The sequence below is a fragment of the Aotus nancymaae genome, unplaced genomic scaffold (assembly GCF_030222135.1).
Source record: "Aotus nancymaae isolate 86718 unplaced genomic scaffold, 86718_ANA_hifiasm-v0.15.2.pri h1tg000017l, whole genome shotgun sequence".
Classification (NCBI taxonomy): domain Eukaryota; kingdom Metazoa; phylum Chordata; class Mammalia; order Primates; family Aotidae; genus Aotus; species Aotus nancymaae.
This window is the reverse complement of record NW_026988429.1, coordinates 4,225,026-4,246,985: the sequence shown is the minus strand read 5'-3', so window position 1 is coordinate 4,246,985 and position 21,960 is coordinate 4,225,026. Positions and strand designations below refer to the sequence as shown.

At 34.9% G+C, this 21,960-nt stretch overlaps 1 long non-coding RNA gene across 1 annotated transcript in view; it reads left to right on the top strand.

Moving 5' to 3' along the window:
* The window catches only part of LOC105717197 (uncharacterized), a 519,990-nt gene that overhangs the window by 405,568 nt on the left and 92,462 nt on the right, over positions 1-21,960 (top strand). The window contains exon 2 of the long non-coding RNA XR_001107469.1: positions 15,513-15,595. This is a non-coding gene — a long non-coding RNA (uncharacterized LOC105717197). The remainder of the gene's footprint in view (positions 1-15,512; positions 15,596-21,960) is intronic.

Sequence of the window (21,960 nt, the reverse complement as noted above, 5' to 3'; positions counted from 1 at the left end):
ATATTTGAAGATTGTTTAAAGAAGTGGCATGGTTATAATATTAATATACCCATATACACTAACATATATTAATGTATCTTATAATATTAACATACCCATGTGTTATATGTAAGCATTAAAAAAGAAGAGGCATGGTTACTAAGCAAAAATAAAAGCAAGACTATTAATGAGCAAATGTCTTATAGAGATACATTCATTCTGAAAAGCAATCAAGAAAATGGCAATTTAAAATATAAGTTATGTTTCAATAACATTGACAAAGAAGAAGGACAGAAAGGACCTGAGAAGAAATAGAGGAATGGTCAGGAAGGAAGGAAGAAGGGAAGGAAAGACACTCCCAACTATCTCAAAAATGTGGAAAGCAGCAATCTTCATATAGAGGAAATATCTGACAAATATATTTAAAAACCTGTTAAAATTTCAAGTCCTTCAACAAAGCAAATTTGCTTCTGTGAGGTAAAAACATATACAAATGTTTAATGAAATGATTTTAAAATGTATGGATGTCTAATCATAAAAACAATTAAAATATAAATATACTTACTCATATATAAAATACACTAAAAATGAATTAAGTTTTAAAATGGTACATACGGACTTCCTGTTTTGCCTGTAAATGGAAATATATTTTTATTTGTCAGAGTCAGGCTTATTTGAAGCTAACACTTTATTTTAAAATGTAATAACTGTCTGCTAATTCAACCTTTTTTATTTTAATTTAACATATGACTATGCCACTTTTATTCTATTAAGAAATATATCAACTTTAAAATTGCTGTATTATAAGTTTGAATACATTTATTACAGTATGTCTGTTCTGTCTAGTTTAAATTAAATCTTTTTTCATATTTTTAAATGTATTCTCTATAATTTAGGCATGGTTGATTTTGATTTTTCTAGCATTGATTTTTTTATTGCTTTTGTTTCTTTTAAAAGTGTTTGCAGGAGAGAGTGACTTGTACAAATATATTATTTAGCTCTCAGATGTGTTTTTTAATTAATATTTTTATACTGAGTTAAATGTAGATTCACAGTCTATTGGAATAAAATATCAGGAAGAGCCTATAAATTCTTTACCCTTTTTCCTGATAGTAAAATCTTGCAAAACTTTAATACAATATCACTATCAGGATTTTGACATGGATACATTCAAGATACGAGATATTTCCATTCTCCCGTGGATCTTTTGTATTGCACTTTTATAAGCATACCCACATCTCTCCCTTGGCCTGTCCCTATCCCTTGGCAGTCACTAATCTGTTTTCAATTTCTATAAATTTGCCACTTGAAAAGCGTTATAGACTATGCAGGGCCAGGCATGGTGGCTCATGCCTGTAAGCCCAGCACTTTGGAAGGCTGAGGAGGGTGGATCATTTGAGGTCACGAGAGCAAGACCAGCCTGGCCAACATGGTGAAACCTAGTCTCTACTAAAAACACACAATTAGCCGTGTGCGCTGGTGGGTGCCTGTAATCCCAGTTACTTAGGAGGCTGAGGCACTAGAATCGCTTGAACCTAGGAGGCAGAAGTTGCAGTGAGCTGAGATCAAGCCACTGCACTCCAGTCTAAGCCACAGAGCAAGACTCTGTATCAAAAAAAAAAAAAAAAAAAAAAAAAAATTTACTATGCCATAGGTAAATTTTTGGGATTGGCATCTTTCATTCAGCATAATTTAATGATAGTTTATCAAAATTTCACATATATTAATATTTTTTCATTTTATTTCTTAGTCGTATTCTATAGCATGAATGTATAATAGCTTGGTTACTACACACATGTTGAAGGACATCAAACTGCTTCTAATTTGGGGCTATAACAAAATTTTTTCATTTAGACACCATTATATAAATGGAATCATGCAGTGTGTGTCCCCTTGCGATTGGCTTTTTTTTTTTTCATTAAACATAGTACCCTTGAGATTTTCCTAGGTTGTTAAATATGTCAATAGTTGGTATTCTTAATCCTCGAGTAATGTTCCATGGCAAGTGTGTATCACAGTTTATTTAACCATTGGCCATTGAAGGACAGGGTTGTTGCTAGATTTTGGATACTGTGAATATTAATAAAACTGCTATGAACATTTATTTAGATTTTGGTGTTAACTTAGGTTGTCATTTATCTGGGATGAAGACCTGAAAGTGAAATTTCTGGGTCATATGGTAAGAGCATTTTAGTTTTATAAGTAATTGCCAAATAATTTTCAGAATGACTGTATCATTTTATGTTCTCACTAGCAATGTATGAATGATTCAATTTCTCCACATTTCTGTCAGCATTTGTATTATCATGATTTTATTTTTAAATATTAGCCATTCTGATAGGTATGTTAGTATAGCTCATTGTGATTTTAACATGCTATTTTCTAGTGGTTAATGAAGTTCAACATCTTTCTTGCTTATTTGCCACCTGGATATACCGTTTGGTTAAATGTGTGTTCGATTCATTTTTTCCCATTTTCTGATTGGATTATTCATTTTAATCTGTTGAGCTTTTTGAGTTATTTATATATTTTAGATAAAAGTCTTTTGTTGAATAATAGGTTTGCATTTATTTCTCTCCCAGACTGTAGCTTATCTTTCAATTCTCTTAACAGGGCCTTTCATGGAGCAAGGGTTTTTAGTTTTGATGAGTACAATTTGTCACTGTGTTTTCTTTTTATGCTTTGTGCTTTTGGTGTCAAGCCTAAGAAGTCTGCCTAACTGCAGTTACCAAATTTTTTCCTACTTTTCACAAAAAAAAGTCTTATAATTTGCATTGAAATCCAAGATTTCATTTATTTATGTTAACCTTTGCATAAGGTGTGAATTTAAGATCGAGTTTTTTTTTTTTTTTTTGCTATGGCTATCTGATTGCAGTAATACCATTTGTTTGAAAGGCTATGCTAGATGGGTGTGGTAGTTTACTCCTCTAATGTGACAACTTTTGGCAGCCAATGTGGGAGGATTGCTTGAGGCCAAGATTTCAAGACCAGCCACGCCAACATAGTGAGACCCTCATCTCTACAATAATTTTTTAAAAAATAAATTAACCAGGTGTGGTGCCATGCACCTAGAGTCCAGACTATTTAGGGGACTGCGGTGGGAGGATCTCTTAGCCAAGGAGTTTAAGGCTTCAGTGAGCTATGATTGTGCCACTGCACTCCAGCCTGAATGACGGAATAAGATCTCATCTTCAGAAACAAACAAACAAACAAATGGCTATGCTTTCTGCCTTGAATAGCTTTTGTGCCTTTGTGAGAGTCTAATGTTAGGTTCTCTATACTGTTCTATTGACTTATGACCTAGTCTTTCACCAATAATATACTCTCATGATTATATAGCTATATGGTAAGAAAATATTGAATAGATTCATCTTTTTTTTTTTTTTAATTGCATTTTAGGTTTTGGGGTACATGTGAAAATCATGCAAGGTTGTTGCATAGGTGCACACGTGGCAGTGTGATTTGCGGCCTTCCTCCCCTTCACCTACATCTGGCATTTCTCCCCATGCTATCCCTCCCCAACTCCCCACCCCACCTCTGTCCCCCCCACTCCTCCCCAACAGACCCCAGTGTATAGTGCTCCCCTCCCTGTGTCCATGTGTTCTCATTGTTCAACACCCACCTATGAGTGAGAACATGTGGTGTTTGATTTTGTGTTCTTGTGTCAGTTTGCTGAGAATGATGGTTTCCAGGTTCATCCATGTCTCTACAAAGGATGCGAACTCATCATTTTTGATGGCTGCATAATATTCCATGGTGTATATGTGCCACATTTTTCCTGTCCAGTCTATCATCAATGGGCATTTCGGTTGGTTCCAGGTCTTTGCTATTGTAAACTGTGCTGCAATGAACATTCGTGTGCATGTGTCCTTATAGTAGAACGATTTATAATCCTTTGGATATATGCCCAGTAATGGGATTGCTGGGTCAAGTGGAATTTCTATTTCTAGGTCCTTGAGGAATAGCCACACTGTTTTCCACAATGGTTGAACTAATTTACACTCCCACCAACAGTGTAAAAGTGTTCCTATTTCTCCACATCCTCTCCAGCATCTGTTGTCTCCATATTTTTTAATGATCGCCATTCTAACTGGCGTGAGATGGTATCTCAATGTAGTTTTGATTTGCATTTCCCTAATGACCAGTGATGATGAGCATTTTTTCATATGCTTGTTGGCCTCATGTATGTCTTCTTTTGTAAAGTACCTGTTCATATCCTTCGCCCATTTTTGAATGGGCTTGTTTGTTTTTTTCTTGTAAATCTGTTATAGCTCATTGTAAATTCTGGATATCAGCCCTTTGTCAGATGGGTAGGCTGCAAAAATTTTTTCCCATTCTGTTGGTTGCCAATTCACTCTATTGACTGTTTCTTTCCCCGTGCAGAAGCCGTGGAGTTTGATCAGGTCCCATTTGTCTATTTTGGCTTTTGTTGCCAATGCTGTTGGTGTTTTGGTCATAAAGTCGTTGCCTATGCCTATGTCCTGAATGGCTTTGCCTAGGTTTTCTTCTAGGGTTTTTATGGTGTTAGGTCTTATGTTTAAGTCTTTAATCCATCTGGAGTCAATTTTAGTGTAAGATGTCAGGAAGGGGTCGAGTTTCTGCTTTCTGTATATGGCTAGCCAGTTTTCCCAACACCACTTATTGAACAGGGAATCCTTTCCCCATTGCTTGTTTTTGTCAGGTTTGTCAAAGATCGGGTGGTTGTAGATATGTTGTGTCACCTCCGACACCTCTGTTCTGTTCCATTGGTCTATATCTCTGTTTTGGTACCAGTACCATGCTGTTTTGATTACTGTAGCCTTGTAGTAGAGTTTGATGTCCGGTAGTGTGATGCCTCCTGCTTTGTTCTTTTTGCTTAGAATTGACTTGGCTATGCGGGCTCTCTTTTGGTTCCATATGAAGTTTAAGGTGGTTTTTTCCAGTTCTGTGAAGAAGGTCATTGGTAGCTTGATGGGGATAGCATAGAATCTGTAAATTACTTTGGGCAGTATGGCCATTTTCACAATATTGATTCTTCCTAACCATGAACATGGAATGTTTCTCCATCTGTTTGTGTCCTCTCTTATTTCGTTGAGCAGTGGTTTGTAGTTCTCCTTGAAGAGGTCCTTTACGTTCCTTGTTAGTTGTATTCCTAGGTATTTTATTCTCTTTGTAGCGATTGTGAATGGCAGTTCGTTCTTGATTTGGCTCTCTTTAAGTCTGTTATTGGTGTATAGGAATGCTTGTGATTTTTGCACATTGATTTTGTATCCTGAGACTTTGCTGAAGTTGCTTATTAGTTTCAGGAGATTTTGGGCTGAGACGATGGGGTCTTCTAGATATACAATCATGTCATCTGCAAATAGAGACAATTTGACTTCCTCCTTTCCTAATTGAATAGACTTTATTTCCTTTTCTTGCCTGATTGCTCTGGCTCGAACTTCCAGTACTATATTGAATAGGAGTGGTGAGAGAGGGCATCCTTGTCTAGTGCCCGATTTCAAAGGGAATGCTTCCAGTTTTTGCCCATTCAGTATGATATTGGCTGTTGGTTTGTCGTAAATAGCTTTTATTATTTTGAGATACGTTCCGTCGATAATTAGTTTATTGAGAGTTTTTAGCATAAAGGGCTGTTGAATTTTGTCGAAGGCCTTCTCTGCATCAATTGAGATAATCATGTGGTTTTTGTCTTTGGTTCTGTTTATGTGGTGAATTACATTCATAGACGTGTGTATATTGAACCATCCTTGCATCCCCGGGATGAATCCTACTTGATCATGGTGGATAAGCTTTTTGATGTGCTGTTGCAATCGGCTTGCCAGTATTTTATTGAAGATTTTTGCATCTATGTTCATCATGGATATTGGCCTGTAGTTTTCTTTTCTTGTTGAGTCTCTGCCGGGTTTTGGTATTAGGATGATGTTGGTCTCATAAAATGATTTGGGAAGGATTCCCTCTTTTTGGATTATTTGGAATAGTTTCAGTAGGAATGGTACCAGTTCCTCTTTGTATGTCTGGTAGAATTCGGCTGTGAACCCATCTGGACCTGGACTTTTTTTGGGTGGTAGGCTCTTAATTGCTGCCTCGACTTCAGACCTTGTTATTGGTCTATTCAGAGTTTCGACTTCTTCCTGGTTTAGGCTTGGGAGGAGGCAACTGTCCAGGAATTTATCGATTTCTTCCAGGTTTTCTAGTTTATGTGCATAGAGTTGTTTGTAATAATCTCTGGTGATGCTTTGAATTTCTGTGGCATGTGTGGTGATATCCCCTTTATCCTTTTTTATTGCATCTATTTGGTTATTCTCTCTTTTCTTTTTTATTAGTCTGGCTAGTGGTCTGTCTATTTTGTTGATCTTTTTAAAAAACCAGCTCCTGGATTTATTGATTTTTTATAGGGTTTTTCGTGTCTCTATCTCCTTCAATTCTGCTTTGATCTTAGTTATTTCTTGTCTTCTGCTAGGTTTTGAGTTTTTTTGATCTTGTTCCTCTAGCTCTTTCAATTTTGATGATAAGGTGTCAATTTTAGTTCTCTCCTTTCTTCTCATGTGGGCACTTATTGCTATATATTTTCCTCTAGAGACGGCTTTAAATGTGTCCCAGAGATTCTGGTATGTGGTGTCTTTGTTCTTGTTGGTTTCGAAGAACATCTTTATTTCTGCCTTCATTTCAGTGTTTATCCAGTCTACATTCAGGAGAAAGTTGTTCATTTTCCATGAAGCTGTGCAGTTCTGGGTTGGTTTCTGAATTCTGAGTTCTAACTTGATTGCACTGTGGTCTGAGAGACTGTTTGTTATGGTTTCCGTTCTTTTGCATTTGCTAAGTGATTTACTTCCAATTATGTGGTCAATTTTAGAGTAGGTGTGATGTGGTGCTGAGAAGAATGTATATTCTGTGGATTTGGGGTGGAGAGTTCTGTAAATGTCTATTAGGTTTGCTTGTTCCAGGTCCGAGTTCAAGTCCTGGATATCCTTGTTAATTTTCTGTCTCGTTGATCTGTCTAATATTGACAATGGGGTGTTGAAATCTCCCACTATTATTGTGTGGGAGTCTAGGTCTCTTTGTAATTCTTTAAGAACTTTCCTTATGTATTTGGGTGCTCCTGTATTAGGTACATATGTATTTAGGATCATTAGCTTTTCTTGTTGCATTGATCCCTTTACCATTATGTAATGTCCTTCTTTGTCTCTTTTGATCTTTGTTGCTTTAAAGTCTATTTTATCAGAGATGAGAATTGCAACTCCTGCTTTTTTTTGCTCTCCGTTTGCTTGGTAAATCTTCCTCCATCCCTTTATTTTGAGTCTTAGTGTATCCTTGCATGTGAGGTGGGTTTCCTGGATACAGCACACTGATGGGTTTTGGCTTTTTATCCAATTTGCCAGTCTGTGTCTTTTGATTGGGGCATTTAGTCCGTTTACATTTAGGGTTAATATTGTTATGTGTGAATTTGATCCTGTCATTTTGATGCTAGCTGGCTGTTTTTCCCATTGGTTGATGCAGATTCTTCATTGTGTTGATGCTCTTTACCATTTCATGTGTTTTTGGAGTGGCTGGTTCTGGTTGTTCTTTTCTATGTGTAGTGCCTCCTTCAGGAGCTCTTGTAAAGCTGGTCTGGTGGTGATGAAATCTCTGAGTTCTTGCTTGTTCTCAAAGGATTTTATTTTTCCTTCACTTATGAAGCTTAGTTTGGCTGGATATGAAATTCTGGGTTGAAAGTTCTTTTCTTTAAGGATGTTGAATATCGGCCCCCACTCTCTTCTGGCCTGTAGGGTTTCTGCTGAGAGATCTGCTGTGAGTCTGATGGGCTTCCCTTTGTGGGTAACCCGACCTTTCTCTCTGGCTGCCCTTAGTATTTTCTCCTTCATTTCAACCCTGGTGAATCTGATGATTATGTGCCTCGGTGTTGCTCTTCTAGGGGAATATCTTTGTGGTGTTCTCTGTATTTCCTGGACTTGAATATTGGCCTGCCTTGCTAGGTTGGGGAAGTTTTCCTGGATAATATCCTGGAGAGTATTTTCCAGCTTGGATGCATTCTCTTCGTCACATTCAGGTACCCCTATCAAACGTAGATTAGGTCTTTTCACATAGTCCCATATTTCTTGTTGGCTGTGTTCATTCCTTTTTACCCTGTTTTCTCTAATCTTGCCTTCTCGTTTTATTTCATTGAGTTGATCTTCTACCTCTGATATCCTTTCTTCTGCTTGGTCAATTCGGCTGTTGAAACTTGTGCATGCTTCGCGAAGTTCTCGTGTTGTGTTTTTCAGCTCCATCAATTCACTCATATTCCTCTTTAAGTTGTCCATTCTTGTTAGCATTTCGTCAAGTCTTTTTTCAAGGTTCTTAGTTTCTTTGCATTGGGTTAGAACATGTTCTTTTAGCTCACAAAAGTTTCTTATTATCCACTTTCTGAAAGCTGATTCCGTCATTTCATCACACTCATTCTCCATCCAGTCTTGTTCCCTTGCTGGTGGGGAGTTGTGTTCCCTTGTAGGAGGAGAAGTGTTCTGATTTTGGATGTTTTCATCCTTTTTGTGCTGATTTCTTCCCATCTTTGTGGATTTATCCACCTATCGACTTTGTAGTTGCTGTCTTTCTGATTTTGGTAATTTTAAGTCTGCAGCAGCAGAACTCATAAACCCCCTTTTTCTTCCCTCCCGGTTTTCTGTCCCAGGGATTTAGGACTTTATGATTTTCTGCTGTCTTGTTGTTGTTTTCCCTGCCCACAAGGTGGCAGCCTAGTTGCACTCAGCCTGCAGAGGCTTTGCTGAGCTGCTGTGGGGTCTGCCCAGCTTCCTTGTGAACTTCCCTGCAGTCCTGTTTATATGGGTGTAGTTAGAACTGCTTCCGCTATGTTGGCCCGCCCCTGTAGTGACGGAGTCTCTGTAGTGGCGGGTTACCTTGGTTACGGCAAATTGCCCTGGGAACTGCAGGGTGTGTCCTAATGGAGGACGCCTCTCCCCCACAGAGCTGGACCGACCTGGGTTCAGTTGTATTTCCTGTGGCGCTTTCTTTGCCCTGGAATCTCCTGGTTTGACTCCCTGTTTCAGCTCCCCTTGCTGGCTTACTGGGGACTCGGTCTCACTCACTCTGCAGGAGGAGCCACTGCCCCTGCCTCAGGGCGCAGGCCGAGCGGCTGCGCCAATCAAACCAGCTGCGCTGGCGACCCATGGGGCTCTTCCGCCTGTGAATCTCCTGGTCTGTGGGCAGTAAAAATCCGCTGCCCTGTGAGCCGTTACGTCAGCTGAAGCGGCGGCTCTGAGATTCGTGGCGCATTTTTGCCCGGTGAATCTCCTGGCTTGACTCCCTGTTTCAGCTCCCCTTGCTGGCTTACAGGAGACTCAGTCGCACTCACTCTGCAGAAGGAGCCACTGCTCCCTGCCTCAGGGTGCAGGCCTAGCGGCCGCGCCACTCAAACCAACAGCACTGGCAACCTGTGGTGCTCTTCCCCCTGTGAATCTCCTGGTCTGTGGGCAGTAAATATCCGTCTAGAAATGCGGCGTCCACTCACCCTCTGTGCTTTCTCTCGGAGCTGCAATCGCGAGTTCCTCCTAATTGGCCATCTTGGATCTCTCTCCTAGATTCATCTTAAATTATATTTTTTTCAAAATTGTTTTGGATATTCTAGGGCCTGTGATTTTCCATAAACATTTTAGAATGAGCTTGTCAAAGTGTAAAAACATGACAAAAAACAACAACAAAACTTGTTAGCATTTTCATAAGAATATCACCGAACCTGTGAATCAATTTGAAAATAAATTACAGCCTTACTATGTTGGTTCTTTCTATGAGCACGGCGTACCTTTAAATTTATTTGGTACTTCTTTCATTTCTTTTATCAACATTCTGTAATTTTAGTATATAGATACTGTGCACGTTTTGTTAAGTGTGTACCTAAATATTTTATAATATTTTCTTGGAAAAATTATAAATGATATTGTGATTTTAATTTTGGTTTTGATATGATCACTCTTACTATTTAAAAATGTGATTCACTTGTGTGTGTCTATGTATGTGCTATTTTCATATGCTACAACCTTGCTTAACTTTCGTATTCTATGAAATGTTTCTACTTTGCAAATTACTTGAAATTTTCTATGAAGATAATTGTATCATCAGCAAATAGAGACAGTTTTTCCTTCCTTTCCAATTTGTGTCTTTTACTTCTTTTTTACTTGATTCACTGTAGTTTTATGTTGAGTAAGTGATGAGAATTGCCTTTTTTTTTTGCCATGTTCTTCATTTTAGAGTGGAAACACTAAATATTTCAACATTAAGCATGATACTACCTCTAGATTTCTTTTATATATCTTTTTCAAGTTTCAGATATTTTTTTCTACTGAAAACTTACTGAGTTGTTTACTATTATTAATAGATGCTAGCTTTTCTCAAGTGATTTTTCTGCATCAATTGATACAATCATGTGATTTGCCTTCTTAGCCTGTTGATATGTTGGATTATGTTGATTTTTTAAAAATATAGAACCAGCTTTGCAAAATTCTAATAAGTCACACTCAATTGACTATATATTGTTTTTAAACATTGTTAAATTCAGTTTGCTAATACGTGCTTGAATTTTCTTTTGTCAAAGATTATAAGAAATATCCATCTATACTTTTTTGGTGTTTATTTTTGTTTTTTGCTCTGTGGTTTTGGGATCAGGGTAACATTATCCTAATACAACAAGTTGAGAAATATTCTCTCCTATTCTTTTTCAGAAAAAAAGATTGTGTCAAATTAGTTCTAATTCTTCTTTAAATATTTAATAGAATTCTCCAATGAAACCATCTGGGCCTGTAGATGTTCATTCTATGAATTTTTAAATGTTGAATTAAATTTCTTTAATGGTTTAATACTGTTCAGATTATTTATTTCATCTTCAATGCATTTTAATAGCTTGCATTTTTTGAGGAATTGGTCAATTTTTTCCTAAATTGTTATATTTGGGATCATAAAGTTGTTTGTAATATACTCTCATTATCTTTATAATAGCAGCAGGATTTTCAGTGACAGCCCAGTTTATTCTGGATACTGGTGATTTGTGTCTTTTTTTTTTTTTTTTTTTTAAATACGTCATTTCACCATGTTGGTCAGACTGGTCTTCCCAACCTCAGGTGATCCACCCACCTTGACCTCCAAAGTGCTTGGATTACAGGCGTGAGCCACCATGCCCGGCCGATTTGTGTCTTTTTGCTTTGCTTTTGATGTTTCTCAACCTTACCAATTGTGTTAACATTTTGAGGAACAGGCTTTGTGTAATTGATTTTCTTAATTGGTTTTATTATTTTTATTTCCATGATTTTTTTTATCTTATCTTTATTATTTCCTTTATACTGCTTTTGTCACAGATATTTGAACCAGAGCGACTCCATTTTGAGTGAGAGCCAGGAAAATGAGGCTGAGACTTGCTGGGTTGCATTCCCAGAAAGTTAGGCATTCCTAGCCTCTAGATGTTTATGGTTAAGGGAACAAATTAATGATGTTCACTAAGCAGAACCAGACTTGGGAGTGCACAAATACCACAATATCTGGAGAACAAAGGCATTCCTAATTTTGCTTTAAAGATAATAATATCGATTCTTGCAAAATATACTAATTAAGAAAATCCTTTATCACAAACCTTGAGAGCAGAACACATCTTCCCATATATATAAGCATTGTACATAGGGTGGATGCCTTCCTACTCTTGCTTTCGGTAACATCCTACTCTGTGTATGGAGTCCTTTCACCACTGTACTTTCTCAATAAACTTGCTTTAACTTTGCACTGAATTCTTTTTTGTGCGAATTCTAAGAACCCTCTTTTGGGGTGCAGATCAGGACCCCTTTCCTGACACTTTTACTTTAAATTACCTATGCTGTAAAATTTGAAATCAATTTGTAAAACCACATAGAGTGGGTTTGTGATTTTCCCTGACTACACCAATGTCTGACTAACTGGTATATCTACACTATTTTCATTTAAGGATAATACTATGTTGTTATAATTTAATACTTAATACTTAAGTCTTAATACTATGATGTTATGACTTAAAACTGCTATTTTATGTTTTTAATTTATTTTCTCTCTGTATTATTCTTTTGTATCTCATTTATTACCTTTAAAACAAAGTATTAACTCTTTGTCTTAATTTGTTTTTTGTTGCTGTAATGGAAAATCAGAGAGTGGGTAATTTATAAACAATAGAAATTTACTTGGTTTGTGGTTCTGGAGGTTAGGAAGTCCAAGAACATAGCACTGGTGTTTGGTGAGGACTTTCATGCTGCATCACCCCATGATGACGGTGGCAGACCAAGAGAGTATGAGAGTGAGAGAGGAAGGGGGTCAAACTTATTTTTTTCTTCAGAAATTCTCATCTGTGATAACGAAATCACTTCTATGATAACAGCATTAATCCATTCATCAGGGCAGAGCTCTCATAATCTAATCACCTGATAAAGTCTCACCTTTAACCACTGTTACACTGAGGATTAAGTATGAACATATGAACTTAAGGGAGCACATTCAAACCATAGCATTCTTTAATATTGTTTTAGTTATTAATCATTTGCTTACTCTGTTTTAAGTCTCATTTCTCAATTGTATTACATATATTCTGTTAATAATATGAAATTGCCTTAAGTGTCTTTATGTCCCTTACCCTTATCTGATTTAGCAGACCTTGTTGTCTTTGCTAAAAATACCCTTCTCCAAATTTTCATCTTGGTCACATTGTATTTATTCTTCAGGATTTAGCATTGTACTTTCTATTATAGAAAATATGTTCTGTCCAATTCTCCCCAACCTTGAATCTTTGTCCCAAAACTTGCATTTCCTTTACCAAGAATCACTTATGAAACCTATTGTTGCATTTTATAATTATTAGTTTACTTATTTGTCCCCCATACCAGATTCTGAACCTTTTAAAATCTAAGTTAACATTATACTCCTCTCTATATTCCTGTATCTTAGCCCTATATCTAACATATAGAATTCACTTGTTAAATACTGGTTATATAAAAACAATAAAATATTTCACATATAATTTATTTTAGTGAAAATATGTCAGTAAAGATATGTTATTAATTTTGAACTGCTCTATTTAGAAAATAGTGTTAATTAACAAACACTAAAGAATGTCTAACTATATGTTCAGACTGAATTGGACAGAGTTCAAAATACATAAGATCAGCAATCTACTCTCAGGTTATAGTAATCTATTTTATCAGGCATGCTTCCACCATAAAATAGTGCAAACTATCCAAAAACTAATTGGGATTCAATGGAATGGTGGGTCAATGAGGTTTTGTACTAATCAAGAAGGAAAGATAGGAAAATGTGTGAGTCTGAAAGCAATACTTTCCAAGTTACAATTTTCAATTTGCTACTGGGTATTCAAATCTTTTCTTATTGCCAAACCAGTTTACTTATAGTTAAGATCAACAATAAAATAGAGGAGGATAGCAAAAGAGTAAAAGAAGCTTTACTAGTAAACTTAGAAAAGTTAAACTTTCATTCATTGCTTTTCTCTTTTCTTACACAAATTAGGTATTGAAAAAAATTGTGTCTATTTGTGAAGGTTATTAATAAAATAAGAAACAAAAATCTAGGTCTTATAAAAATGAGCCATCTTTGATAAATAAGCAGAAACATTAGCAATCTGCTCACAACACAGAAGGAAATATTTTCTCATGATGGAAAACACTATACTCTTAACATTTTTAATCCAAATTACTTTTTATGGACAAACTTGTCTGAACAGTACTCTCTTGAAAGCCCATAAACTCCTCTGAGATACTCCCATATTAACGAGTTTTAATGGTGCCTTTGAATAATACCTAGGTGACTATAGCACTACTTAAAACAGAAACACACCTCTCACACTAATTAGAGTTCTTGAATGACATTGAAAGAGGGAACTGTTTAAATCATTTTCTGCAGCACCAGATTTAATTGACATAGATATAATGCCAGTGATAATTTTATGCAATTGCAAGATCAGGAGTTTAATATATCTGGCAGTAAGGCAGGGATTTTCTTTCTCTGACAGTGCTGAATAAACCTCTCTAATCCTTTTCCTTTAGCTTTCCCTTATTTCTAGGCTTAAGTTTAATAAAAGGCTAAAAAAAAAAAAAAAGTCAGGATTCCTCTAGGCTTCTGAAAGCTCAAGCATAGAGAGAAAAAGATGTTATCTCAGTGAGGTTGTGGCTCAGAATCATTAAAAAGACTAATGGCAGGATCACAGGGCTAAGTTTACAATTCCCTTTGTATATAGCAGAGGCACCCTCTCTTGCAGTAAACACTTTATCTAGTTTCATCTTGCTTCCAAATTGCCAAAACAGAGTCAGGAGTCCAAGAGGGATTGGATGATTATAGTTTACAAGGTGCTCAAAATGTTTCCTTGAATGTTCAATTTGGCTTACCTATGATGCTTCTTTATTCATATACTAGTTATTGCACAGCCTTGCTATATAGAACTAGGATATTTTGACAAAGTGGACTTCCACAGCATGTTTTCTGTAACATTTAATGTTTTGCAGTTTAAAATTGTGGTGTTATATAGAAGGCAGCATCTTATGGGCCATTTGGCAGACTTGATAAAAAGCATAGTATTTATGAAAGACTCTGAAATAGGCCACATGATTTTCAGTGTAATAATCCAGTTTTTTTTTTTACTTTGCTTTAATTATTAATTATGAAGTGCAGAACTCAGGCAAATCTCAAGCCTGACTCTTTATGCCCTTGGGACATTCCTGCTTTCTGTGTTTGTTTCATGCTTTCTTTTTAACTTTTTGTGCAGAATGCTTCATTTATAATGTTCTTTCTTACTTGACTTTTGATCAATGTTATAGGTGTTCATATACAATGTTCTCATTTTCATTGTTTTCTAAAGCTTAGGTAATTGTGGTTTTTATTAACATTTAGACTCAAAATTTATTTAATGGAATATATTTTTCATGTGGCTATTTTTCTCCTTTATACCTTTGTAAACTATATTTTAGATTGAATGCACGATGATCATAAAATGTAGCCTTTGAAATGTCTTCTTTTAAAAATTCATTGAGATTTTCTTTGTAATCTAAAATGTAATGTTATTTTTATTTTTTCCAGAAATAGGCTGTGGAAATTAAAAGGTCTAGTTATAGAAAGGAATTTAATAAGTATTTATCAAGTCTATTGAGATAAAAATATAGTTTGTAACACGTTTAATTTTAAGAAAGTAAAGCATTATTTAACCAGTAAAAATGAAATTGAAATTACCTGGAAATTGTTAAATAAATCAATGTAATTCCATATAGTAGCATAATATGCAACTATTAGAATTTATGGCATTCTAGAACATTACCAAGCTATATAATTTACTGAGAAAAGCAAGTTAATAGAATATACAAATAATGTTTACAGACAATATATCTTGCTTTTTAATAGTTCCTTAAAGGATTAAAAACAGATGCAATCACATTAACTCAAATTTTAATTTAAATTTTAACTACAAAGCATCAAAATAATATAGTGTGATGTAATCATGAAGTTACATATAATTCTGATTCTTCTTCTCTCTCTCTCTTTTTTTAATGTAGAAAGGGAGAATGGTTTGAAAATGGTTATGACGACAAAGAACGATGCTGACACCACCTCCAGGACCCATGGAACAAGATCTGTGGTAAGTTTTGTTAACTAGGGTCCTTAGAAGAGGTTCAGATTTACATTCAAACATAAAGATGAAAGAAATATCTTGAACACATGATAAAATTATGAGATACTTAACTGTTAATGGAGCATAAATTTCAAATGTCATACAGAAATAATTTTAGAATTTGAGGAAGCATTGTAAAGGAGACAGAATAGTAGATAGATAAAGATATATGATAATTCATGTAAAGAATACAAGATGTTACTAGGACTATGAGAGTTTTCTTGGGATGACATTAATGAGATAAATATATGTACATATGTAGTAAAATTAATCCTGGTGAGTTTAAAGCAGTGTTTGGGTCAGGGTGAAAGAGAGGAATGGATCTCTTTACTGTAATACTTGAGTAGATAGTAAGCAAGGAATGATCTTACACCTAGGGTGCCAGTTCACTCTGACTTCCTGTTTAGGGAGACGAGGTCTTATTCCAGGAACCTGTATACTATCTTGATAGCTTGCAGAATTATGTAGAAGGTATGTATGACACCAATCATAAGAATCCTTTTATTAAAAGAAAGTTATGCTTGTGGGTGTATGTACTTTCGTGCATATGTGAAAATGTCTACAGGCATGTACTTTCTCTTTTTATCTGGCTTTGATAAAATCTGGAAGTGATGCCTTAAAAGTTTCTTTATTTTTTATTTATTTATTTTTTGCCTCAGAAATCTCTGAAATATTTTCTGTCTTTTCTTCCAGATTCCCTTAAAAAAAAAAAGTAGCCTATTCCTATAAGGAATTTGATTGCAATTACTAAAGCTGTAGAGTCTGGAGGACATGAACCTCATGAATAACTGGAGTTAAAATCTCAAAAGAATCATTGACTTTTTTACAGTCACTTGAAATCCTGCCTTTATGAGATTTTTTATTTCTATTGAAATACTTTTGTGTATTTAGTCCTTAAGAAGAAGAATTTGCCATCTTGTGTTTTTGTCCTCAGTTGATGAAACTGAATCTAATGCTTGCATGTCTTCGTGAATTTTTTATGTGTGTGAAGGTTAAATTTTGGCTTGGGCATCACTGAGGTATTTTTTAGTGGTGATTTTATGCAATAATATTTGGATATGATCACAAATCCTTCACTGGTAAAGTTACTTTTCTTTCTTCTTTTTTTAGTATCGGAAAGTTTTCTTCTTTTTGGAGGTAGGATTTTTTTACAGACTTCATTCTTGCTTCTGAAATACGAAATTGGGAATCATCCAGTTGGCAACCACTTTTTGTTACTTGAACAAAGATAGAAAAATTGTGCTTTGCTTTATGCCAGACATTATATTTTTTGTTACATGGAATGGCTTATTCATTGATTCACAAATTACATATTGAGTTTCTACTATGTGCCAGGCAGAGTTTACAATATCTGGGAAGTGATGGTAAATAATATAAACTGTAATGTTTCCTAATGCCTAATTATATTGAAATGAATGAGATGAGGGAATAATATGAATTAAACAATATAAATGTAAAACAATAAAATATAATGGTTAGAATATGGTACATGTTATGGAAAAAATAGAATTGGTTGAAGGGAACCAAGAGTGTGAGAGTGATAAGTGGGTTGCAATTTTACATAAGGCTGTTAAGACAGGTCTTACTAATCAGGTGATATACATGCAAACATTGGGAAAGCAATACAGAGAGAGGGAACATCCCAGTGCAAAATGCTTGAAATGGGATGGGACTTGTATGTTTGAGGAAAAACAGAGAGGTCATTAAGACAGGATCTATATAAGCAAGATAGAAGAAAATGAGGTCACAGAGCTAATAGGGGTCAAATAATTTTGACAATTATAGGCTATTTGAAGTACTTTCCATTTAATTCTGAATAATAAAAAGTGAGAGCATTGAATGACTTGAATAAGAAAGTACTATGATCTGACCTCTATGTCTCTGACTTCTGTTTTGATAATAGACTGGTAGGGGCAAGGAGATGAACTTAGAGGCTACTGGATCAATCCATAGCAAAAACAAAGATGGCTTGGCTCACAGTTGTAGTGGTGTAGATAATGGTTGAATTATAATGTATTTTTTAATAAAGCCAAGAGGAATTCTTGACAAATTAGATGTAACATGATAAAAAAAGAGTCAAAAATGACCGAAAGCTTTAGTCTGAGCCATTAAATGAAAGAAGTTGTCATCTGCTGAAGTAGAGAAGATTATGCTCTGTGTGTGGAGTATGTGTGGGGTGTATTTGTGCAAGTAGCATGTTGAATATATGCATCTGGACTAAAAGAGAGTAACCAGCCTGAAGATAAAGCTTTGAAATTCTAGGCACATATTTCACTATAAGGCCATCTAACTGAATAAAATGATGATACAACGATGTGGGTAGAAAAGAGAAGGCCAAAAACTGATCTCTAGTATCTACAACACTAAAATGTTGGGAACAGAAAAAGAATTCAACAAATATCCCTATAAAGGAGAGACTAGTAAAGTAGGAGGAGAAAAGAATTATGTGATACCTTGGAAGCTGACTGAAAATGAATAATAAAGGAGGGGATTATAATAACTTGAATGCTCAGAATGGTACATTACGTAAAATGTGAGGCTAGTGGTAATAGTAAGTAAATTAAATTAGGATGAGGCACAGGCAACTTAGAGTTAGGAGATCCAGAGTGGAAGAGAATAAAAAGGAAAACTTGAATAATATCTGTAATCAAGAGAGCCCAGCATGCAGTTTCTTTGGTACTTGCCTACTGTTGCCTAACTTCTCAAGCCAAAATCATCCTACTGAAGTAAGTAAGACTTTTGGTTGCCTACTGCCACCATACCTAGTGATTCTGATATGTTTGTTTGATCTATTTAGGCTGTATGTGACCCCTCTCACTTCAGGTGATGGATCTTTCATTCTGTAATACTTTGGAAGAAGAAACATGCTAAGCAAAAGATTTCTTTGCAGCAAGTTTTAAAATTTGGTTTTCCTGTGGTGAACATCCAATTTTTCCATACTCATCATATTTCTGAGAACAGAACATATGTCACACATAATGTGACATAGAAGAAATCTTAACATTCCATCTCTGACATTAATAAAATTTTTAAAATTCCTGCCATTTCACTTCAACAAATGGAAATTAGCCTTTGTGTGGATCAACATATCTTGAATCTCTTTATAAAGTAATACAATTGAGTTGTGTGAAGTAAAAGCTAGGGATAGCATCTTTCAGCAACTTTCATAGCCTAAGACATAGCAAATCAATCAATGAAAACCATCATTACATCAATAGTCTAAGGAAAAAACATTATATAATCATATCACTTGATGCAGAAACGGCATTGACGAAGAAACTAATTCTCATTTATGATTAAAAATTAAAAAGACTCAGAACACTAAAAATAGAGGAGATATCAATATTTAATTTTAAAATTAAAACAAACAAACAAAAAACACCTAATCTCATACTTAACGGTGAGAACTTAAATGCTTTCTCTCTAACGTTTGGAACAAAGCAAGGATATCCTCTCCACCATTCTTATTCAGCATTGTACTGGAAGGTCTAACCAGTGCATTATGACAAAAAGATAAAATAAAAAATATAAAAATTGGAGGGGAAGAAATAAAACTGCATATATTCACAGATAACTGATTGTTTCTGTAGGAAATCCCAAAATTCCAACAGCAACAATAGCAGTGACAACTCTTTGAACAATAAGAAATTATTCCAAGGTTTCAGGATACAAGATTAATATACAAAATTCTATTGCTTTCTCATATATTAGCAATGAGCAACTGGAATTTAAAATTAAAAGCACAGCATCATTCACATTAGATAGGAAAAAAGAGAAATACTTAGATGTAAATTCTAACCAAGCATGTATATGATCTATACCCCCAAAATTACAAAACACTGATTTTAAAAATCAAATATTTAAATAAATGGATGTTCTGTGTTCATGAATTGAAAGAGCCACCATTAAAGTGCCACTTCTTACTAAATTAATCTATAGGTTTAACTCAAACTCAGTTAAAACTTCAGTAAGCTCTTTTGTCAATATCAACATTGATTCTAAAGTTTACAAAAAATGCAAAAGACTAAGAATGGCTAACATGATACTGAGCAAGAAGAACAACAATGTTAGATGACTGACATGACTCTATTTCAAGACTTATAATAAGGCTACCATAATCAAGATTGTATGGTGTTGGTGAAGTATTAGACACATAGATTACAGAACAGAATAGAGAGCCCAAAGAAAACCCACTCAAATATAGTCAAAATGTAGTAAACTGATCCGGAGGAAAGGCATGTGAATGAAGAAAGAATAGTCTTTTTAAAAAATCATGGTGAGACACGTGGATGTCCTGTAAGTAAAACAATGAATCTTGACACAAATATTAATCTTACAAAAAATCAATGCCAATTATATTTTACCTCTGAATACAAAATGCAAAACTTCTCGAAGGTCACTTGGGATACAATCAGTAGGACCTTTGTGTTTGATCAAGTGTTTAAATACTAAAATAAAAAGATGATAAGCAGATTATTGGTTATTTGTTGTGTTTGATAAGGGAGGGTTAAATAGGTAAAGCACAGGGACATTTTAGGATTTTAGGGTGGTGATTTTATTTTGAATGATACTATAATTAAGTGTTCGCCAAAACCCACAGAAATTTACTATGCAAAGAACAAATCTAATGTATTCAAATTTTTTTAAATAGTATTGAAATTGGAGGACAAAAAGCAGAATGTGACCAAAGAATTTAAATATATTAGAAATGCATTAAATAACATCAATTAAAAAGCTGGTAGAATAATGAAATATGATGAAATACATAACTTTGAAAATGTAAAGTCTTTGAGACTAAAGCAAAAAGAACTATAAATAAGCATTATAACTGGTTGGAAAGTTGTATCCTATGGGGTTATGGGTTAAAAATTATGAAACCACACTGCATGTATACAGGAATTGAATTAAGTACATAAATACCAGATGGGGGAGGGGATTCGATGTTGCAATGACAGGTTACAGAAAAATGTGGGGTAGAACCCAGAATGACCCATGAAGTATGGATTAGATTTGGAGACATTAGTTTGAACTTAAGTTCAGCTTCATGTAGATACAGATGGTTTCGTATAGAATTATCTATACATGTTTATATACCTAAATTAGTGTATACCCATATGTTTTCTTCTTTTGTCAGCTGTTAAGAACCTAGAAACAGTGACATTTCAGTACTATTGAGAACACTTTACATCTAGATCTTGGTTTCCAATACCATTCTTCAATAAAAGGAACCAGGCCACTTGGATGAGTGACTCACTCTAGGACTGGGGTAGAAAATACACAAAATGCTCCTGGAGCCTCTTGTGTATTGTAGTGTCAAAAAGTAAGAAAGTGCTCAATAAAAGCAAAACAACACACGCACACGCACACATGCACACACTCTGATGGGGATTATGAAAGGGACATAGGAGCAAAGGAAAGAGTTCCAAATGGCAAAATTGGAACGATTTCAGCAATAAAACAAGTAAACTGTGTATGATTATAACCCAAAATATAAAATAAATATTCATGATGTAAATGATCAAACTCTTAAGCAAAGGATAACAGATAAATCTCTCTTGCAGAAGAATTTCAAATAATTTATGTTGTAACTGTACCCTTAAGGATATGGAGCATTACTCCCTACTCCTTAAAGATTGACTTCGCATAGTTTCTTCTAAAGAGTACTATGTGTAAATTGAATTAAAAAGAGCAAATTTACTCTTAAGGAAGAGTAAATTTGGAATGATGAAAAGTGACAATGATTCAAGCCAGGCAATCAAGGTGAACAATTACAATGATAAGTTATATATTGACAGTATATAGCCTTGATAAGATGTGATAGCAACTTTACCATTGTGGTCTTCCTCCCAAAAAATCCATAACTCCTGTATAATCATGAGGAAAGTATCAGACAGTTCCCATTTTAAAAATATTTCGTAAAATACCTGAACAATTAATTCTCCAGGTAGTTAATCTGGATACAATAGACTTTAAAACATAATAGAATATCAATATATTGGTTTACTAATTGTGAAAAATATACCTTATCAGTGTAAGATATAATGTCTCCCTTCCCCCAAAAATTGTAACTCCTAATCCCCTAAATATGTGAAACTGTTACCCTAATGAAAACAGAAAACCTACAAATATAAATTAAGGGTCTTGAAATGGAGAGATTATTCTGGATTATTCAGATGTGCCTTATATAATCACAAGAGTCATTATAAGAGAGAGGCAGGATGGTCAAAGTTTCCAATGTGATGATGAAATTGAGATGTGAGTGTGTGAGAGAGAGATTGGAAAGTGCTATTCTCTCGGCCTTGGAGGTAGAAGAAGGGAGTTAAAAGCTAAGG